The sequence below is a fragment of the Rhinoderma darwinii genome, chromosome 1 (assembly GCF_050947455.1).
Source record: "Rhinoderma darwinii isolate aRhiDar2 chromosome 1, aRhiDar2.hap1, whole genome shotgun sequence".
NCBI classification, from domain to species: domain Eukaryota; kingdom Metazoa; phylum Chordata; class Amphibia; order Anura; family Rhinodermatidae; genus Rhinoderma; species Rhinoderma darwinii.
This window is the reverse complement of record NC_134687.1, coordinates 482,613,117-482,634,583: the sequence shown is the minus strand read 5'-3', so window position 1 is coordinate 482,634,583 and position 21,467 is coordinate 482,613,117.

Here is a 21,467-nt window from a genome sequence, read left to right as displayed (position 1 = left end):
TAGTTCCTCCCACGTAGTATAATGCCCCCATTTCTGCTGCCACACAGTATAATTCCCCCATAGCTGCTCCCACACAGTATAATTCCTCCATAGCGACCCCTACACAGTATAATGTCCCCATAGCTGCCCCACACAGTATAATGCCCCATAGTTGCTTCATAATGTAAAATGCCCCATAGCTGCCTACATACAGTATAATGCCCCATAGCTCCCCATACCTACTATAATGTCACTACCTTTTGCCTGTCTGTGTCGAGCCGCTTACAGCTGGAGCTGGCATTACACAGCGAATGCTGGAGCAAGGAGCTGTCAGCTTCTTGCTCCAGCATTGGATTCAACTACATATGCTTCCTGAGGACACAGATACAGTTGAAACCGGGACACACCACCGCTGGGTGACCGACCCTGGGCCCAAAAATCTCAGTGGGACTGGGGCCACCTCCCCCTCTGCCCCACCGCTAGCTATGCCACTTAGAGATCCCAGTGTCTAGATGTGTTACACCAATAGAGACATACCCCAAGAGACTTCCATCTGTAATTGTAGCAAAAGACGGCTCCACAAAGTATTGACTTTCAGGGGTGGATGCACGTTAAAGTTCTCTGTTTTTTTGTCTTAATTACTGTTTGTGTGACAGTAAAAAATATTTTGCACCTTCAAAGTGGTAGGCATGTTGTGTAAATCAAATGATACAAACCTCAAAAAAATATCAATTTTTATTCAAGGTTGTAATGCAACAAAACTAGAAAAACACTAATACACTTTATTTACTAGCAAAATATACCTTCACTTTTCTATATAGAGAACGAGAAGTTAAAAAGAACATGTCAGCTCTCCTGACATGTCTGTTATAGTAAATAATTCTATTCCCCATGAAATAACAATCCTGGAGCATTTTTTCTGCGAACTCTACGTTGGGTCATTCCTCTGTTATTCCTCCTAGAAATTTAAGAATAAATTGACAACTGGGTGTTACCAGTTGGGAATGAGTCCTTACATAGGCTGACAATGTCCAATCAGTGCTGGCAGAATGAGGCCTCATTTACACGAACGTAATATACGCGCGTGCGACGCGCGTGCTTTGCACGCATGTCGTACGCACCTATATTAGTCAATGGGGCAGTTTAGACGATGCGTGAATTGCGCTCAGCGCGTGTGCGCAGAAAAAAACTCACGACATGTTCTATAATCGTGCGTTTTTCGCGCACTCACGCACCCATTGAAGTCAATGGGTGCGTGAAAACCACGCATGCCGCACGGAAGCACTTCCGTGCGAACTGCGTGATTCGCGCAAGAGCTGTCAAACTCCTGAATGTAAACAGAAAAGCACCACGTGCTTTTCTGTTTACAAACATCCAAACGGAGTGTCAAATTCGAGATGAGCGCACCGAACTTCACCGGGTTCGGCCAAACTCGTTTTGACCGAAACCGGTAAAAAATGTTCGGGTACGCGACGTCAGGAGACAGTCACTGTCCACGGTGCTGAAAGCGTTAAACTGGTTCAGCACCATGGACAGTGACTTCCGCTCCGAAAATCCATGAACCTGTAAAAAAAAAAAGACGTTCTGACTTACCGATAACTCCGGTCCGACCTCCCGGGATGACAGTTCAGTCCAAGTGACAGCTGCAGCCAATCACAGGCCAAGCACAGGCTGCAGCCAATCACAGGCTGCAGCGGTCTCATGGACTGCGGCGTCATCCTGGGAGGTGGGGCCGGATGACAAGAGAGGGACGCGTCACCAAGGCAACGGCCGGGAGCCCGGACTGGGGGAAGCAGGAAGTTCTTGGTAAGTATGAAAGTCTTTTTTTATTCACAGGTTGGTGTATATTGTGTTCGGCATTCACTGTCGAGGGTGCTGAAAGAATTACTGCCGATCAGTTAGCTCTTTCAGCACCTTGGACAGTGACGGGCGTCGACTAGCCTCATCTCTATGATGGCGGCTGCGCGAAAATCACGCAGCCGCGCATCATACACGGATGACACACGGAGCTGCCAAGTGCCTTTTGCGCGCGCAAAACGCAGCGTTTTTTGCGCGCGCAAAACGCACACGCTCGTGTAAATGAGGCCTGAGACTGTGTGAGGGACCCACCCATTTGACAAGGGGAATGGTAACACCCAGTTGTCCATTTATTCATACATTTTCTAGGAGGAATAACAGAGGAATGGCACAATGTTCAAAGAAAAAATATGTTCCAGAATTGTTATTTAATATGGAATATAAATTCCTAAACTAGACATGTCAGAAGAGGTGACAGGTACTCTTTAACATTGTCAGGTGCAACCAGACATTATTAAGTATAGTACAGGGCACAGTGTACAGTAGAGCAGTTCTAGATCGGGTGCCAGTAACAATCAGGTTTCTGCTTTCCAATTCACTTTATACGAAGCTTTCACGTTTCAAGGCACAAAATATTCTCATTCTCTCTCTCTCTCTCTCTCTCCCTCTCTCCCTCTCCCTCTCTCTCTCCTCTCTCTCTCCTCTGTCTCCTCTCTTTTCTGTGCATTTTCTTTGTATATATGCATTTGCTTGTAAAAATGTCTTTGCAGCTATTTGTTGCACTCGGAACAAGGACATTTCATATCAAACACACCCTAATCTTCTGTACTAATCGCTCTGTGACCCAGTTATTGCCTATGTTGTTATCCACCCTGATCATAAACAGAAAACACATCCATTCAGTGAGAATCCAGTGCTGATAAAGCCACTGCAAATGTTCTTATTTTTGTATATAGATAGATACTGTGGATAGACAGACAGACAAATAGATATATACTGTAGATAGACAGCCAGACAAATAGACAGACACTGTAGATAGACAGACAAATAGACAGACAGACAGAGAGACAGACAGACAGACAGACAGACAGACAGACAGACAGACAGACAGACAGACAGATAGATAGATAGATAGATAGATAGATAGATAGATAGATAGATAGATAGATAGATAGATAGATAGATAGATAGATAGATAGAGCGTAATAATAAATAAATACATATACACTGAGCTTGTTGGACATCTTATTCCAAAACCATGGGCGTTAATAGGAAGTCGGTCCCCCTTTTGCAGATATAACAGCCTCCATTCTTCTTTGAAGGCCTTCCACAAGATTTTGGAGTGTGTCTGTAGAAATGAGAGCAGATTCAGTCAAAAGAGCTTTTGTGAGGTCAGACACTGATGTTGGACGAGAAAGACTGGCTTGCAATTGGTCTTCCAATTCAGCACAAAAATGTTTGATGGGGTTTAGGTCTGGACTCTGTTCAGGCCACTGGAATTTCTTCAAACTCATCTAACCATATCTCCATGGACCTCACTTGGTGCATAGGGGCACAGTCATGCTGGAATGCGAAAGGGCCTTTCCGAGACTGTTGTCACGCAGTTGGATGCAAACACTTGTCTAAAATGTCTTTGTGTGCTGTAGCGTTAACCCTTTACTGGAAATAAGGGGCCTAGCTCAAACCCCGAACGACAGCCTCAGGCTATTATCCCTCATCCACCCAATTTTACAGCATGCACTATGCATTCCGGTAGGTAACGTTCTCCTGTTATCTGCCAAACCCAAATTTCTCCATCAAACTGCCAGATAGAGAAATGTGATTCATCTCTCCAGATAACACGTTTCTGTTGCTCCAGAGTCCAGTGGTGGCGTGCTTTAGATTATTCTAGCTTCTTGACATTGTGTATGGTGATCTTAGGCTTGTGTGTGCATTAGCTCAACAGTGGAAACCCATTTCATGTGCTGATGTCACTTCAAGAGGCAGTTTGGAACTCTGTAGTAAGTGAAGCAACAAAGGATAGGTGATTTCTACATGCCATCAGCACTTGACGGCTCTGCTCTTTGAGTTTGCATTGTCTACTGCTTTGTGTCTTGGCTGTTGTTACTCCAGCACTTACAGTTGACCGGGGCAGTGCCATGTTTAAATCAAGAAAAGAGACAATGGATGTCAGAATCAGCTTCTTTATTTAAAGGGAACCTGTCACCAGCATTTCACCTATTGAACTTTTCTTATCCCTCACTGGCCGCTGCTATAAAAAGTTCATTACCGCTATCCCCTCTCCTAAACTCCTCCTGCGACTGGAAATAACGGTCTGCAAACATTTTGCGCCTTTTATCGTAATAATCCGGTGTCCCGTTGTACGCACAACCCAGAAGAGGACATCAATGCATAAGCGCAGGATTTTGTGTGCTGGGGGAAGGCGAGGAGCTGTCAATCAAAAGTAAGGAGGCGGGGTAAACTCGGAAAGACTAGAGGAATGAAGATTTGACTCTTTTCAAACGAAGATTTGACTCTTTTCAAATGAAGATATGACTCTATTCTGCTCATTAGCATACGGTGTGGGAACACTAAAAAAAGGAATACTAAAGCTACAGAGCCAACTAAGAAGACAATTATAGGTTATATAGAAATGATTTTTCACCCACTACCACATGGTATTGCTGGTTTAATAGGTGAAATGCTGGTGACAGGTTCCCTTTAAGCATAAAACATACAAAAAGCAACTTTACGGTCTCTGCTGAGTCCTTTCTCAAAAACTTTAAAGTGATGCTGACGTCCATTGGCTCTTTTCTAGACTCACCTGTCTGAATGGATTGTTGCCTCTATTTTCTACTTGAGACGCTGCTGTACTACTACCACCAACCTGTTCCCTACACTTTACTTTGAGTACCAAGTTTACAGTCACTGAGCTCTTTAGGGTATGTGCACACGATGAGAGGCTTTTACGGCTGAAATGACAGACTGTTCTCAGGAGAAAACAGCTGCCTCGTTTCAGCCGTAATTTCAAGGGAAAACAGCTCCTGATTTTCAGACGTTTTTTAAGCAACTAGCGTTTTTTGCGGCTTTTTTTACGGACGTTTTTGGAGCTGTTTTTCTATTGAGTCAATGAAAAACGGCTCCAAAAACGACTCAAGAAGTGACATGCACTTCTTTTTATGGGGCGTCTTTTTATGCGCCTGTAATGTCAGGGTAGGGAGACAGACAGGTGAGCCACTCAGTCCCTGCCTACTTGAACAACCCGTCCTAGGCGACGGCGTACAACTGGGCGACGGTCCCTACGCTCAGTATGTGCACGACAGACAAACAGACAAGGGTACACAGAAGCTAAGGGAAATGGGGCAGTTGCCCACGGCAACACCGTGAACAACAAGAGTAGTGAACGAGCCGAGTCAAACCAGGAGTGTACGAGGTACCAAACGCAGAGCAGGAGCGTAGTCAGTAAAGCTAGGGTCTATATGAAACAGAGGTCAATAGTAATAGCTGGAACAGCAGAGCCAGGAAACAAGAGAGAATCACAGACAAAGACAAGAAGCAAATGAAGGTATACATAGACCGAGGGCGGGAGCTAGAACCGTCTGGCCAGGCTGTGATAGGTTCTCCCACTCCTCAGCCTACCAGCCTGAGTGGTAACAGATCGAGTCACTCTATCAGACCTAGGAGCAGATGCAGACTGATTAACCATGGAAGTCGACACAGAAGCTGTGTCTGGCAGATCCTTTACAGTACCCCCCCTTTTATGATGGGCCACTGGACCCTTCCTAGGTGGACCTGGCTTATTGGGGAACCGAAGATGGAACCTCCTGAGCAATACCCCAGCGTGAACATCCCGGGCGGGTACTCAAGTCCTCTCCTCAGGCCCGTATCCTTTCCAATGGACCAGGTACTAGAGGGAGCCTTGGACCATCCTGCTGTCCACAATCTTGGCCACCTCGAATTCTACCACTTCAGGGGTGAGAACAGGGACCGGAGATTTCCGATGTAACCAAGGACGGGGCGCAGCGTTTCAGGAGGAAGGCATGAAACACGTCGTGTATTTGAAAAGACATGGGTAACTCCAGCCGGAAGGAGACAGGGTTAAGGACCTCCAAATTTTTGGGATGGAACCTTAAGGCGCAAATTTTTTGAAGACAGCCACACCAGATCCCCGACCACAAACAAGGGGTTAGCAGAACGTCTTCTACCTGCCTGAGTCTTTTGTATGCTCTGGGGCGCCTCTAGGTTCTTCTGAACCTGGGCCCAGACTGTGCACAGTTCCCGATGAACGACATCTACCTCGGGATTGTTGGAACCACCAGGTGAAACGGAGGAGAACCATAGATTAAACCCAAAATTACAGAAAAAGAGGGAGACCCCTGACGAGTTACTGACCCGGTTATTAAGGGAAAATTCGGCGAGGGGAATGAAGGAGACCCAATCATATTGACAGTCAGAGATAAAACACCTTAAATATTGTTCTAGAGACTGATTAGTCCTCTCAGTTTGGCCATTAGTTTCAGGATGGAAGTCCGAGGAGAACGATAGATCAATCTCCAACTTTTTACAGAAAGCTCTCCAAAACAATGAAACAAATTGTACTCCTCTGTCAGAAACAATATTGACAGGAACCCCATGGAGACGCAGGATGTGTTTGATAAACAAGGTAGCTTACGTCTTGGCATTAGGTAGTTTCTTGAGGGGCACAAAGTTGCACATCTTACTGAAACGGTCTACTACAACCCACACCACCGACTTGCCTTGAAATGGAGGCAGATCGGTGATAAAAACCATGGAGATATGGTCCAAGGTCTCTGGGGAATGGGCAAAGAACATAGTAAGCCCGCTGGTCGGGACCTGAAAGTCTTTGACCTAGCACAAATTTCACAAGCGGCGACGTAGGCCTTAACGTCTTTAGGCAACCCAGGCCACCTATAGTTTCTAGCAATGAGGTGCTTGGTACCCAGGATGCCTGGATGGCCAGATAGTGCAGAGTCATGATTTTCCCTGAGTACATTTTCATGAGTACAGTTTCCCGGAATTGCAGGGGAACAAACAGCTTGTTCTCAGGAAGGTTCCCGGGAGCTGAACCTTGATCGGCCGCAATTTCGGAGACTAAGTCAGAATCAACAGAGGATATTATTATACCTGGGGGCAAAACACAAGCAGGATCTTCCTCCGAAGGAGGGCTGGCCATGAAACTACGCGACAGTGCATCAGCTTTAATATTAGGTGACCACAAAGTTGAATCTAGTAAAAAACAACGCCCATCGAGCTTGTCTCGGGTTTAGCCTCCGGGCAGATTCTAGGAAGACCAGATTCTTGTGGTCGGTAAGGACCGTTACCTGGTGCCTAGCCCCCTCCAAGAAGTGGCGCCACTCTTCAAATGCACATTTAATGGATAAGAGTTCGCGGTTGCCCACGTCATAGTTACTCTCAGTGGGCGAGAACTTCCTGGAGAAGTAGGCACAGGGACGGAGATGGGTGAGGGACCTGGTACCCTGGGACAAGACAGCACCCACTCCCACCCTGGAGGCGTCAACCTCCACGATGAATGGCTCCATTTGGTTAGGCTGAATCAGCACTGGGGCAGAGATAAAGCAGTTCTTAAGGATCTAAAAAGCCTGGACCGCCTCTGGAGGCCAGTGGAGGATTTCAGCACCTTTGCGAGTAAGATTCGTAAGAGGCTTAGCGATGACCGAGAAGTTGGCAATAAATCTCCTGTAATAATTAGCAAACCCCAGGAAGCACTGTAACGCCTTCAGGGAGGCAGGTTGGACCCATTCAGGCACAGCCTGAGCCTTGGCAGGGTCCATGCGGAATTCATTAGGAGTGAGGATTTGACCCAAAAAAGGTATCTCCTGCACTCCAAACACACATTTTTCGGATTTAGCATAGAGTTTTTTTTCCCGAAGGGCCTGGAGCACCTTCCTGACATGCTCAATGTGGGAGGACCAGTCCTTGGAAAACACAAGTATGTAATCAAGGTACACTACAAGAAATACCCCCAGGTAGTCTCTTAAAATCTCATTAATGAAATTCTGGAAGACCGCGGGAGCATCAAAATGACCTTCGGGCGTGTTAAACGCAGTCTTCCTCTCATCCCCTTCTCTGATTCGGATAAGGTTATAAGCCCCCCGAAGATCAAACTTAGAGAACCAATGGGCCCCCTGAACCTGATTGAAGAGATCAGGAATCAGAGGAAGGGGATATTGGTTCCTTACAGTGACCTTATTCAAGTTTCGGTAATCGATGCATGGCCTAAGACCACCACCCTTCTTCCCTATGAAGAAGAAGCCAGCACCTACCGGAGAAGTAGAGGGGCGAATGTAACCCTTGGCCAGGCTTTCCTGGATATATTCTCTCATGGCCTCACGTTCAGGACAAGAGAGATTAAATATCCTACCCTTAGGGAGCTTAGCTCCTGGTACCAAATCGATTGCGCAATCGTATTCTCTATGAGGAGGTAACACTTCGGAGTCGTTTTTAGAAAAAACATCAGCGAAGTCCTGAATAAACTCAGGTAGAGTGTTCACCTCCTCAGGAAGAGAAATTTAATTAACAGAAAAACAGCACGTCATGCATTCATTACCCCATTTAGTAAGATCCCCAGTACTCCAGTTAAACGTGGGATTATGCATCTGCAACCAGGGAAGGCCTAAAACCAAATAGGACTATAATCCCTGCATCACCAGTACAGAACACCGCTCCAAATGAATGGAGCTAACAATGAGTTCAAAAACCGGGGTATGCTGCGTAAAATAACCATTAGCAAGTGGAGTGGAGTCGATACCCACTACCGGGACAGGTTTAGGCAAATCAATCAATGGCATAGCTAGAGACATAGCAAATTCCACAGAGATAATATTAGCAGAAGACCCTGAATCGACGAAGGCACTGCCGGTGGCAGACCTACCCTCAAAAGAGACCTGAAAGGTAAGCAAGATCTTATAAGGTTTCATATTTACGGGAAATACCTGTGCGCCCAAGCGACCTCCCCGATGGTCACTTAGGCGTGGAAGTTTTCCGGCTGCTTATTCTTACGCCTAGGACAGTTGTTCACTTGATGCTTGCCATCCCCACAGTAGGAGCAGAGACCATTCTTCCTGCGGAGCTCTCTACGTTGTGGGGGAGACACGGAGGCCCCGAGTTGCATTGGTTCATCCGAGTAGTCCGTGGAAGAACGAAGCAACGGTACCTCCGGAGCCATCATGGGGGAGCCAGAGGAGAAGGTACAAAAATGTTCAAGTCGTCGTTCCCTGAGACGTCGGTCAAGACGTACCGCTAAAGCCATAACCTGATCTAGAGAGTCAGAAGAGGGATAGCTAACTAACAGTTCTTTCAGGGCGTTCGACAGACCCAATCTAAACTGGCACCTCAAGGCAGGGTCATTCCAGCGAGAAGCTACACACCACTTCCTAAAGTCAGAACAGTACTCCTCAACGGGTCTCTTACCCTGACGTAAGATCACCAGCTGACTCTCGGCAAAGGCAGTCATGTCAGTCTAGTCATAGATGATCCCTAGAGCGGAAAAAAAAAGGTCAACAGAGGAAAGTTCAGGGGCGTCAGGAGCCAAGGAGAAGGCCCATTCTTGGGGGCCGTCCTGGAGCCGGGAGACAATTATACCCACTCGCTGGCTCTCAGATCCTGAGGAGTGGGGTCTTAGACGGAAATAGAGCCTACAACTCTCCCAAAAGGAGAAAAAAGTCTTCCGGTCCCCTGAGAACCAGTCAGGCAACTTGAGATGGGGTTCAAGAGGTGAGGTGGAGGGCACTAGCTGGTTAGCATCACGCTGGTCGCACCTCTGAGCCAGGGCTTGGACCTGTAGGGAGAGACCCTGCATTTGCTGAGCCAGGGTCTCAAGGGGGTCCATAATAGTAGGAACCAGGGTAGAAAAGGTATATGGGCCTGTGATTATGTAATGTCGGGGTAGGGAGACAGACAGGTGAGCCCTAATCTACCCGCCACTCAGTCCCTGCCTACTTGCACGACCCGTCCTAGGCGACGGCGTACAACTGGGCGACGGTCCCTACGCTCAGTATGTGCACGACAGACAAGGGTACACAGAAGCTAAGGGAAATGGGGCAGTTGCCCACGGCAACACCGTGAGCAACAAGAGTAGTGAACGAGCCGAGTCAAACCAGTAGTGTACGAGGTACCAAACGCAAAGCAGAAGCGTAGTCCGTAAAGCCAGGTTCTATATGAAGCAGAGGTCAATAGTAATAGCTGGAGCAGCAGAGCCAGGAAACAAGAGAGAATCACAGGCAAAGACAAGAAGCAAATGAAGGTATACATAGATCGAGGGCGGGAGCTAGAAACGTCTAACCAGGCTGTGATAGGTTCTCCCACTCCTCAGTCTACAAGCCTGAGTGGTAGCAGATCGAGACACTCTATGGCTGGGTTCACACGACCTATTTTCAGACGTAAACGAGGCGTATTATGCCTCGTTTTACGTCTGAAAATACGGCTCTAATACGTCGGCAAACATCTGCCCATTCATTTGAATGGGTTTGCCAACGTACTGTGCCGACGACCTGTCATTTACGCGTCGTCGTTTGACAGCTGTCAAACGACGACGCGTAAAATGACTGCCTCGTCAAAGAAGTGCAGGACACTTCTTTGAAACGTAATTTGAGCCGTTTTTCATTGAATTCAATGAAGAACAGCTCAAGATTACGGGCGTCAATGACGCCTTGCAAAATGCGAGGAGGAGCATTTACGTCTGAAACGACGGAGCTGTTTTCTCCTAAAAACAGTCTGTAATTTCAGACGTAAAAGCCTGTTATCGTGTGCACATACCCTATCAGACCTAGGAGCAGATGCAGAATGATTAACTACGGGCGTCGACACAGAAGCTGTGTCTGGCAGATCCTTTACATCACAATTTAAAAATTGTCACTATACCCCTAGATGAATACCTAGAGGGTTGTCACTTCACAAATTAAAAATTGTCACTATACCCCTAGATGAATACCTTGAAAGGTGTTACATTACAATCTAAATATTCTCACTATATTGCTAGATGAATTCTTTGAGGGATTTAGTTCCCTAAATGGGGTCACTTTTCTGGGTTTCTAATGTTTTGACACCCCAGAGCCTCTGTTTTCATGACACAGGGCAGTAAATGCCATCGTACTAGGCCTCAGATGTTGCATGGTACTCTTCACCTTCTGAGCCCCGCCACCTGCTCAAACAGCAATTTATCTCCACAAATGGGGTATTGCCGTATTCAGGAGAAATTACGTAACAAACTGTGGGTGCTTTTTCTCCTTTAACCCCTTGTGAAAATTATGAATTTGAAAATGAGGTGTAAAATAATGCCCCGTCGGAACAGAACGCCGTATTTCCCATTGAAATCAATGGGTAGATGCTTGAAAGTGTTCTGCTTCCGATTTTTCAGCCGTTTTCCGGACGTTTACGGCCCGAAAAACGTCTGAAAATAGCCTATGTGAACATACATAACTGTTAAAAATTAGGGTATGTTCACACGCTTAACAAAAAATGGCTGTACACAGCCGTTTTTTATGCATTAAGAGTTTTTTGATGCATTTTTTACGGCCGCTTTTGGAGCTGTTTTTCTATTGAGACAATGAAAAAAGCAGCTCAAGAAGTAACATGCACTTCTTTTTTACGGGGCATTTTTTTTAGGGCCGTTTCTACAAACGGCCCCTAAAAAAAACGCCCAGTGGGAACGAAACGCCGTTTACCCCATTGAAATCAATGGGCAGATGTTTGGAGGCGTTCAGCCCCCGTATTCTCAGCCATTTTTCAGGGCGTGTACGGCAAGAAAAACGGCTGAAAATAGGCCATGTGAACATACCCTGAGATTTACAGTATAGACATGAACCATAGACCATATAACTGCTAAAATGGTGGCACCGTAAGACATGTTAAAAAATAATATACATACAAACCTATTATATTGAAAGAAATTACAGTTTAAAACACAATATCCCTTTAAAGTGTTAATTCACCTTTTAAAGTTTATAAATAGATATAATCTGCATAAAGATTTGAGTAACTATGCAAATATGTTCCTTAACTTTTGTACTGATCCTGAGTTACTTCATGTATTATAGCCCAGAGCTATTCAGATGCTGCTGGTTCAAACTGGATCTAGTGATCCTTTGGGAACCTGTCATCATACTGTACTTATACACCTTAGGCTTCGTTCACATCTGCGTCGGGGTTCTGTTCATGGATTCCATCTGACCTTTCCATCAGGGGAACCCATGAACAAAAACCAAACTGAAACAAATGGAAACCATAGCTTTCCGGTTGCATTATCATTGATTTCAATGGTGACGGATCCGTTGCAAATGGTTTCTGTTTGTCACAGTTCTGTAAGGTTTTTGTTGTTTTGACGGAATCAATAGCATAGTCGACTGCGCTATTGATTCTGTCAAAACAACGGAAACCTTACGGACAGGTACAACGGAACCCATGAACGGAACCCAGACGCAGATGTGAATGAAGCCTTAGCTGAGCTCTTATAGTGAAGTGAGCAAATATGTTTGTTTGTTTTTTTGTTTTTTTCTTCAATATATTACTGCACATTTCTTGGTGTAAACACTATACTTCCTGGAATGCAAATCAGAAAAACAAGCGCTTTACTGAATAAGAAGGAAATACTGTGACATTTGAGCTCAGCAACCTGCAGGATTGTAAACACGTCTCTGGGTGAGAATGGACTATTACACAAGATAATTGAGCACTTTATTTCAAACAAAGCTTCTCAACTTTTTTTTATACTTTATGTCTAAAGGCCCTTTTGCACAGGCCGATAAGCGGCCGGTGCAGCGAGCGCCAATCAACGAGACATTGTTGATAGGCGCTCATTTGATCCCGTCACAAGGAGCTATGGATGAGGACGACGGTCATTACTCAGATTGCTCGTCCCCATACATTATTATCATGTCGGCAGCGCGTCTCACTGTTTACACAGGGAGATGTGCTGCCCACAACGATAGTCTTTGACTTTTTTTTAAAACTATACTACCAGCAGATGGATGATCGAGCGTTTGATCGGTCATCTGCTGATCGTTCCCCTGTTTACACAGGGCAATTATCTGCAATGAGCGTTATATGAACGCTTGTCTGCCCGATAATCGTCCTGCGTAAAACCCCTTAAGTCTATGTTCACACCACATTGTTTAGCATACATTTGAAGAAGGCCGTGACGGTTGCCTAACAATGACATCCGTCACCCATAGGGTTTAATGTTATTCGTCTAATGGATATATCATTAAAAGGGTTCATGAGAGTCCATAATCTATCTGTTAAATGGATACTATTAGTATTAGTTCACATGTTGCAGATTTGTCCCTGATTTTCATTGCAGATTTTACCCCTTGCAATGCAAGGCTATGTTCACACATCCAAATTTGTTGTAGATTTTGGTGCAGATTTTGATGCAAATGTTTGAGTCAAAGCCAGAAATGGATCCATAAGGAACAAGAAGTTTAAGTTCTTACTTTATGTTTTCCATTCCTTTCAAAACTACTTCTGGCTTTAGGTTAAAATCTGCACCAAAATCTGCAACAAATAGCCCAAGGCTGGGTTCACACGTGGCGGAATTTCACTTAAATTCCGCTGCGGACACTCCGCAGCGTTAATCCGCAGCGGTGCCGTTTTCCATTGACTTACACTTTAATTTAGCAGTGTTCGTTTAGACGAGGCGTAAAATTCCGCTGCGGAGCATAGGCTGCGGAGCGGAATTTGGTGTCCGCAGCATGCTCTGTCTGTTGCGGAGCAGTGGCGGACTCATGGCGGAATTTCTCCATTGACTTCAATGGAGATTCTAATTTCCGCAATGAAGTCCGCAGCTGTCATGCACATGTTATGTGTGCTGCGGATGCGTCTTCCTTTTTTGACATGACATTTCTTCATTCTGGCTGGACCTATGTATTTCTAGGTCTACAGCCAGACTGAGGAAGTCAATGGGGCTCCCGTAATGACGGGAGCGTTGCTAGGAGACGTCTGTAAATAGTCACTGTCCAGGGTGCTGAAAGAGTTAAGCGATCGGCAGTAACTGTTTCTGCACCCGGGACAGTGACTACCGATCTCAATATACATGTATCTGTAAAAAAACATATAAGTTCATACTTACCGAGAACTCCCTGCGTCTGTCTCCAGTCCGGCCTCCCAGGATGACGTTTCAGTGTAAGTGACGGCTGCAGCCAATCACAGGCCAAGCACAGGCTGCAGCGGTCACATGGACTGGCGCGTCATCCAGGGAGGTCGGGCTGGATGCCGAAAGAGGGACGCGTCACCAAGACAACGGCCGGTAAGTATGAAAATCGTTTACTTTCACTAGGGAAAGTGCTGTCCCTTCTCTCTATCCTGCACTGATAGGGAGAAGGGAAGCACTTTTCCCGCAGTCCGCAGCAGCTAGTCCGCATCAATTTACTGCACATTTTGTGCAGATCCGCAGCAGAATCTGCAACGCAGATTCTGTGCGGCATTGATGCGGACAGTTGCGGAGGAAATCCGCCACGTGTGGTCATGCCCCAAAGGGGTAAGATCTGCATCAAATCCGCAACAAACCCTGTGACGTAAACTCAACCTGATATTCTTGGAATGAACGGATACGTCATGAAAAGCTGTTGAAAAACTCATGACGTATAGGTTTAACAGATACCTGAGACAGATGTAATAAAGTGGCATCCGTCACCCATAAGCTACCATGTTAAAAAAAAGTTTACATTTAGGCCTCATTTACACGAGTGTGTGCATTTTGTGCACGCAAAAAACGCGGCGTTTTGCGTGCGCAAAAGGCACATAACAGCTCTGTGTGTCATCAGCGTATGATGCGCGGCTGCGTGATTTTCGCGCAGCCGCCATCATTATGACACTCCGTTTGGATGTTTGTAAACAGAAAAGCACGTGGTGCTTTTCTGTTTACATTCAGAGTTTGACAGCTGTTACGCGAATCACGCAGTTCGCACGGAAGTGCTTCTGTGTGGCATGCGTGGTTTTCACGCACCCATTGACTTCAATGGGTGCGTGATGCGCGATCAGCGCACAAAGATAGGACATGTCGTGAGTTTTTTTCAGCGCACCCACGCTGAGCAAAACTCACGGACTGTCTGCATGCCCCCATAGACTATGATAGGTGCGTACGACACGCGTGAAAAGCACGCGCGTCGCACGCACGTATATCACGCTCGTGTAAACGAGGCCTTAACGTATAGGTTTATTTACTGGACTCTGCCGGATGGAATTTGCTGCGTGTGTTATATGTAAATTTTGTTTTGAAAACCCCATCCACATGTAGCGGAATAAACTGCACAGAATTCAGGGCATGATGTGAAAGTTCAAATCTGCAGCATGTCAATTCTTTTGCGGAAATTCCGCGAATTTCCCCCTTTGTCACACACAGCGTAAATTATACGCTGTTGAACCAGCCTGCTAAAACACACCAAAATCCATGACAAAATCTGTATTTATTACATGCAGATTTTGGTGCAGATTTAGCGGCTTATTTTACCCACTGCACTGCAATGGATGAATTCCGCAACAGATAAGGATATCTGCAAATTTGAAAATCTTCATGTCTAGTATCCACCGCTGATTTTTTTTTTCTGTGAGTGAATTGGGTTTGTGAAATCCCTATTCACTATTATTGTGTTGTACTTTGTTGAGGAATTTTGTTGCGGATTCCGCAATTAAAATTTTGCAAAAATGGGCAATGTGTGAACCATGCCTAAGAATGCAAAGATGAGCTTGTAATAACAATTGATAAATGTGCAAGAGGTTGACGCAGCAGCCTAGAACCATATATTGCTACATATATTGCTGTGTTATGCAATAAAATACACAACAAAACCAGCATACTGTATATTATTCCTGCTCAAATTGTTGAATTATCTAATTATTATTTAGATTCACAACTATTATAGTGTTCACAAGCTGCTTATGTTGACAAGGGCAGCTATGTTCACACGGAGTATTTTGGGGGAGGAATATCTGCCTCAAAATTCCGTTTGGAACTTTGAGGCAGATATTCCTCTCCCTGCACGCCGATTTTCGCGGCAATTATCGCGCCGTTTTTCGCCCGCGGCCATTGAGCGCCGCGGGCATAAAACAGCGAGAAATACGCTTTCTCCTGCCTCCCATTGAAGTCAGGAGGTCGGAGGTCGGAGGCGGAAGCGCCCGAAGATAGGGCATGTCGCTTCTTTTTCCCGCGAGGCAGTTTTACTGCTCGCGGGAAAAAGACGCCGACGCCTCCCATTGAAATCAATGGGAGGCGTTCTCGGGCCGTTTTTGCCGAGTTTTGCGACGCGGTTTCCGCGTCCAAAAACTCGGCAAAATACCCCGTGTGAACATAGCCTAAAAGCTTGCTATTATAGCTGCAGTTTTTAAGTTTTTAAGTGGAGTTCACTCTTTCATCATATGTTTTTTTTGTTTGTTTTGTTTTTAATAGAATATGAAATACTATAAGGGTATGTTCACACACAAACTCAAAAACGTATGAAAATACGGAGCTGGTTCAAGGGAAAACAGCTCCTGATTTTCAGACGTTTTTTAAGCCACTCGCGATTTTCACTACGTTTTTCGCTGCGTTTTTTTACAGACGTTTTTGGAGCTGTTTTCTATAGAGTCTATGAAAAACGGCTCAAAACGGGCGCGTAAAAAAAAACGCCCATTGAAACAGAATGCCGTTTTTCCTATCGAAATCAATAAGCAGATGTTTGGAGGCGTTCTGCTTCCGAATTTTAGGCCGTTTTTCAGGCGTTTATGGACGAAAATAGGCTGTGTGACCATACCCTAATCATTATTGCTTTCTTTTTTATTGAAGTCATATATATACATTGGCTAGGGAAAGACATTTAATTTAAAGGGTTGTCCGGTGAGATCAAATTGATGGGCTATTCTCAGGATAGACTATCAATGTCGGATCCATGGGGCTCCAACTCTCAGCTGACGGCTACGGCAGTGTGGCGAGCGCAGCGTCCTCCTCATTCCTTGCACTACTCCATACTGTACAATGCAGTCACACTCGTAGTGATGGAGTACAGTATCTTCAGCACTCGCCGGAGCGCTGTGGCCCCTTCAAACACCTGATCATCAGGGTTGCCGACATTCGAACTCCTCCTGAGGATAGGCCATCAATTTTATCTCACCAGACAATCCCTTTAAATGTGTAGCTAAATGTTCGACAAACTTCTGACATGTCATAGTGACATGTCAGAAGTTTGTATTGGTGGGGGTCCGAGCACGGAGACCCCCACCAATTGCTAGAACGAAGCAGCTGAAGCACTCGTGTGAGCGCTCAGCGGCTTCTTGTCTGTTCTGCTTTTTCCGGAAATAAATGTATTAGTGTACGGACTCAATAGAATGTCTTTGAGCCCGTACTGCGATACATTGGCTTTCCGGAAGAAACTGAACAGAAACGAAGCAGCTGAGCGCTCACACGAGTGCTTCAGTTGCTTCGTTCTAGCGATTGGTGAGGGTCTCTGTGTTCGGACCCCCACCAATACAAACTTCTGACATGTCACTATGACACGTCAGAAGTTTGTCGAACGTTTAGCTACACTTTAACTTCATTCACTTGTCTGGCGCTCCAAGCAGAATTCCTAAGTAACTAAGTAAAATCCCATGATTAACATATGTTTTAGAGGTGAACTATGTTGCACAGTCATGAATGTATGTTTACTCTCTATTTCTCTGTACAATCACAATAAATCCATTTTCTGTTCTCTGTGAACTTTTTATTGCACCAATGAAAAATACCTTGTCAGCAAATCTTATCAGGACAAATTATTCTCTCTCTCGTTTATGATTATACCGAAAGAAATTCCCATTCTTAACCCCTTAAGGACGCAGCCTAGTTTGGGCCTTAAGGCTCAGAGCCCATTTTTCAAATCTGACATATTTCACTTTATGTGGTAATAACGTCGGAATGCTTAAACCTATCCAAGCGATTCTGAGATTGTTTTCTCGTGACACTTTGGGCTTCATGTTCGTGGTAAAATTTGGTCGATATATTCAGTCTTTATTTGTGAAAAATTGCAAAATTTAGAGAAAATTTACAAAAAATAGCATTTTTCAGAATTTAAATGCATCTGCTTGAAAAACAGACGGTAATACCACCCAAAATAGTTACTACCGTGTTTCCCCGATAGTAAGACACCCCCGATTGTAAGACGTATCGGGGGTTTCAGGGGGGTCGGCTAATATAAGCCGTACCCCGAAAGTAAGACATATGTCTTACTTTCGGGGAAACACGGGGGTATTGCCGCCTCCTGCCCACTTCCTCGCCGCCCCCCTCTCCATACGTCACCCCCAGCACTTGTCAATGCCGCCTCCTCCTTAAAACCCGAGCCATAGACTTTCTACGGCTCGGGTTTTAACTTGCTGCCCGCGCGATCGGGCAGCTGAATGTCGGGTCTCCGGCTGTCAGTGACTGCCGGGGACCCTGAGGAGAGGATAGGAGCAGCTTTAGCTGCTTCTGTCTTCTCCGATGTCTTCTTACACAGCGTTCAATGAACGCTGTGTATAGGAATAGAGACAGCAGCAGCGGCGCTGTCTCTATTCCTCCCGGTGATCATGTGACAGGTCACATGATCGCCGGGTCCCGTTAGTGACAGACTGCTGCTGGGTCTTACAAGACCCAGCACAGCCCTATTAGTGACAATCGTCACTATGAGAGGGCTGATTTCCCCTGTAACTGGGGCTGCTGTGCAGCTCCAGTTACAGGGGAAAAGATGGTGTAAAAGAAAGAAAAAAATATATATAAAGTTCCCCAAAGGTCTTTTTTGACCTTTGAGGGACAGACCATAGTAATAAAAAAATAATAAATAATAAAGTAAAGTGCAAAAAATTCGACAATTTTTTTCTAATATAAGACATACCCCGAAAGTAAGACATAGTGGGGCTTTTGGGGATAAAAAGAAAGTAAGACACTGTCTTACTTTCGGGGAAACACGGTAGTTCACATTTCCCATATGTCTACTTTAGATTGACCTCGTTTTTTGAACATTATTTTATTTTTCTTGGACGTTACAAGGCTTAGAACATAAACAGCAATTTCTCATATTCTTAAGAAAATTTCAAAAGCCTTTTTTTGAAGGTGCCAGTTCAGTTCTGAAGTGGATTTGAGGGGCCTATGTATTAGAAACCCCCATAAAACACCCCATTTTAAAACCTAGACCCCTCAAAGTATTCAAAACAGCATATAGAAAGTTTTTTAACCCTTCAGGCATTTCACAGGAATTAAAGCAAAGTGTAAATGAAATTTGCAAATTTCATTTTTTCTGCTGAATTTCAATTTTATTCAATTTTTTTTTAGTAACAGAGAAGGTTTTACCAGAGAAATACTACAAAATATGTATTGTCCAGATTCTTCAGTTTTTAGAAATGTCCCACATGTGCCTCTAGTGCACTCGTGGACTAAAACACAAGCCCTAGAAGCAAAGAAGCACCTAGTGCATTTTGAGGCCTCTTTTTTATTAGAATATATTTTAGGCAGCATGCCAGGTTTGAAGAGGTGTTGAGGTATCAAAACAATGGAAACCCACCAGAAGTGACCCCATTTTGGAAATTACACCCCTCAAGGAATTCATTTATGGTTTTTGTTATCATTTTGACCGCACAGTTTTTTCACAGCACCTATTTGAATTGGGCTGTGAAATGAAAAAAATGATATTTTTTCCAATAAGATGTCATTTTTGATCAAAATTTCTTATTTTCACAGGGAATAACATACCCCATTTTGTTGCCCAATTTGTCCTTAGTGCGGCAATACCCCATTTGTGGTGATAAACTGCCGTTTGGGCCCATGGGAGGGCTCAGAAGGAAAGGAGCGCTATGTGTTTGTTGGAGTCCAGATTTTGCTGGATTGGTTTTCGGGTGCCATGTCGCATTTGCAGAGGCCCAGAGGTATCAAAACAATGGAAACCCACCAGAAGTGACCCCATTTTGGAAACTACACCCCTCAAGGAATTCATTTATGGTTTTTGTTATCATTTTGACCGCACAGTTTTTTCACAGCACCTATTTGAATTGGGCTGTGAAATGAAAAAAATGATATTTTTTCCAATAAGATGTCATTTTTGATCAAAATTTCTTATTTTCACAAGGAACAACATACCCCATTTTGTTGCCCAATTTGTCCTTAGTGCGGCAATACCCCATTTGTGATGATAAACTGCTGTTTGGGCCCATGGGAGGGCTCAGAAGGAAAGGACCACCATTTGGCCTACTGGAGCTTTTCTGGTGCTAAGTCATGTATGCAGAAGCCCCTGAGGTACCAGTACAGTTGAAACCCCCGAGAAGTGACCCCATTTTAAAAACTACACCCCTTAAGACATTCATCTAGAGGTGTAGTGAGCATTTTGACGCCACAGGTACTGTGTAAAAGATAATGCGCAGCAGATGGTGCAGTGTGAGATTTGCAATTTAATATATATATATGGCATGTCAGTGTCCGATATAGGGTGCCCAGCATGCGCCACCGGAGATCTACACCCCTTAAATTGTAATGTGGGTTCTCCTGGGTACGGCAATACCCTACATGTGGCTGTTATCAGCTGCCTGGGCATACGGCAGGGCTCAGAAGGGAAAGATGAGGGGGGTAAGCTGTGCGGAGTGCATCAGGGTAAATTAAAAATCAAGGGATGTATGATACATTTTAAAACAATCTTTTATACAGAGCCCTGGTTTTTCGGGACACGTGTCACATTGGTATATTGTGTTCTTCCTTATCCCCCTCTTATAGCAGACTCTGCACCTCTTTTGACTCTTTCCCTTTCCACCGGTTTGGGGAACTTCTCCTGGAAAGTGTTGCCCTGGTACGATGCGAGTGGCCCCGCTTCCAGAAGTACTGGGTGCCCCCCCTTCCTGGTCCCTAAAGATTAGATCTTGAAATTCCAGGAAAGTTCCCCTCTGGCCTGCACATCGACGTAGCACGTACGCATTGTACAAAGCCATCTGTATGATGTGCCCGGCCAGCTTCTTATACCACACCGCATGGCGCTGTAGGGCTTCAGGACTTGATTTGACAAGTCCATCCCTCCCATGTACCTATTGTAGTCCAGGATGCAGTCTGGTTTGGGGGTGGCCTTTCCTTCATATATCCTAAATCTGTAGGTATACCCTGATGCACTCTCACAGCTTATACATCTTCACGCCATACCTTGCCCTCTTACCTGGCAGGTACTGGCGGAATTGAACCCTCCCTTTAAAATGTACCAGGGACTCATCAATAGAAAAACACTTCTCGGGGGTGAATGCTTGGAAAAACCGGGCACTGAAACGGTCTAATAGGGGTCTCCGTTTATACAAACGGTCAAAACTGGGGTAATCTCGGGGTGGGCACGGCTCATTATCAGTATAATGTAAGAAGCGAAGTATTGCCTCATTTATTTATTTTTTTAGGTTCCAGTTCATTTCTGAAGTTGCTTTGAGGGGCCCATATATTAGAAACCCCTATCAAATACGCCATTTTAGAAACTAGACCCCTCAAAGTATTCACAACAGCATTTAGAAAGTTTATGAACCCTTTAGGTGCTTCACAGAAATTTAGAGCAAAGTAGAGGTGAAATTTACTCTTTTTATACCATTTTTTTTTATAACACAAAAGGATTTATCAGAGAAACGCAACTTAATACGTATTGCCCAGATTCTGCAGTTTTGAGAAATATCCCACATGTGGCCCTCGGGCGGTAATGGACTGAAGCCCCGGCCTCCGAAGCAAAGGAGCACCTAGCGGA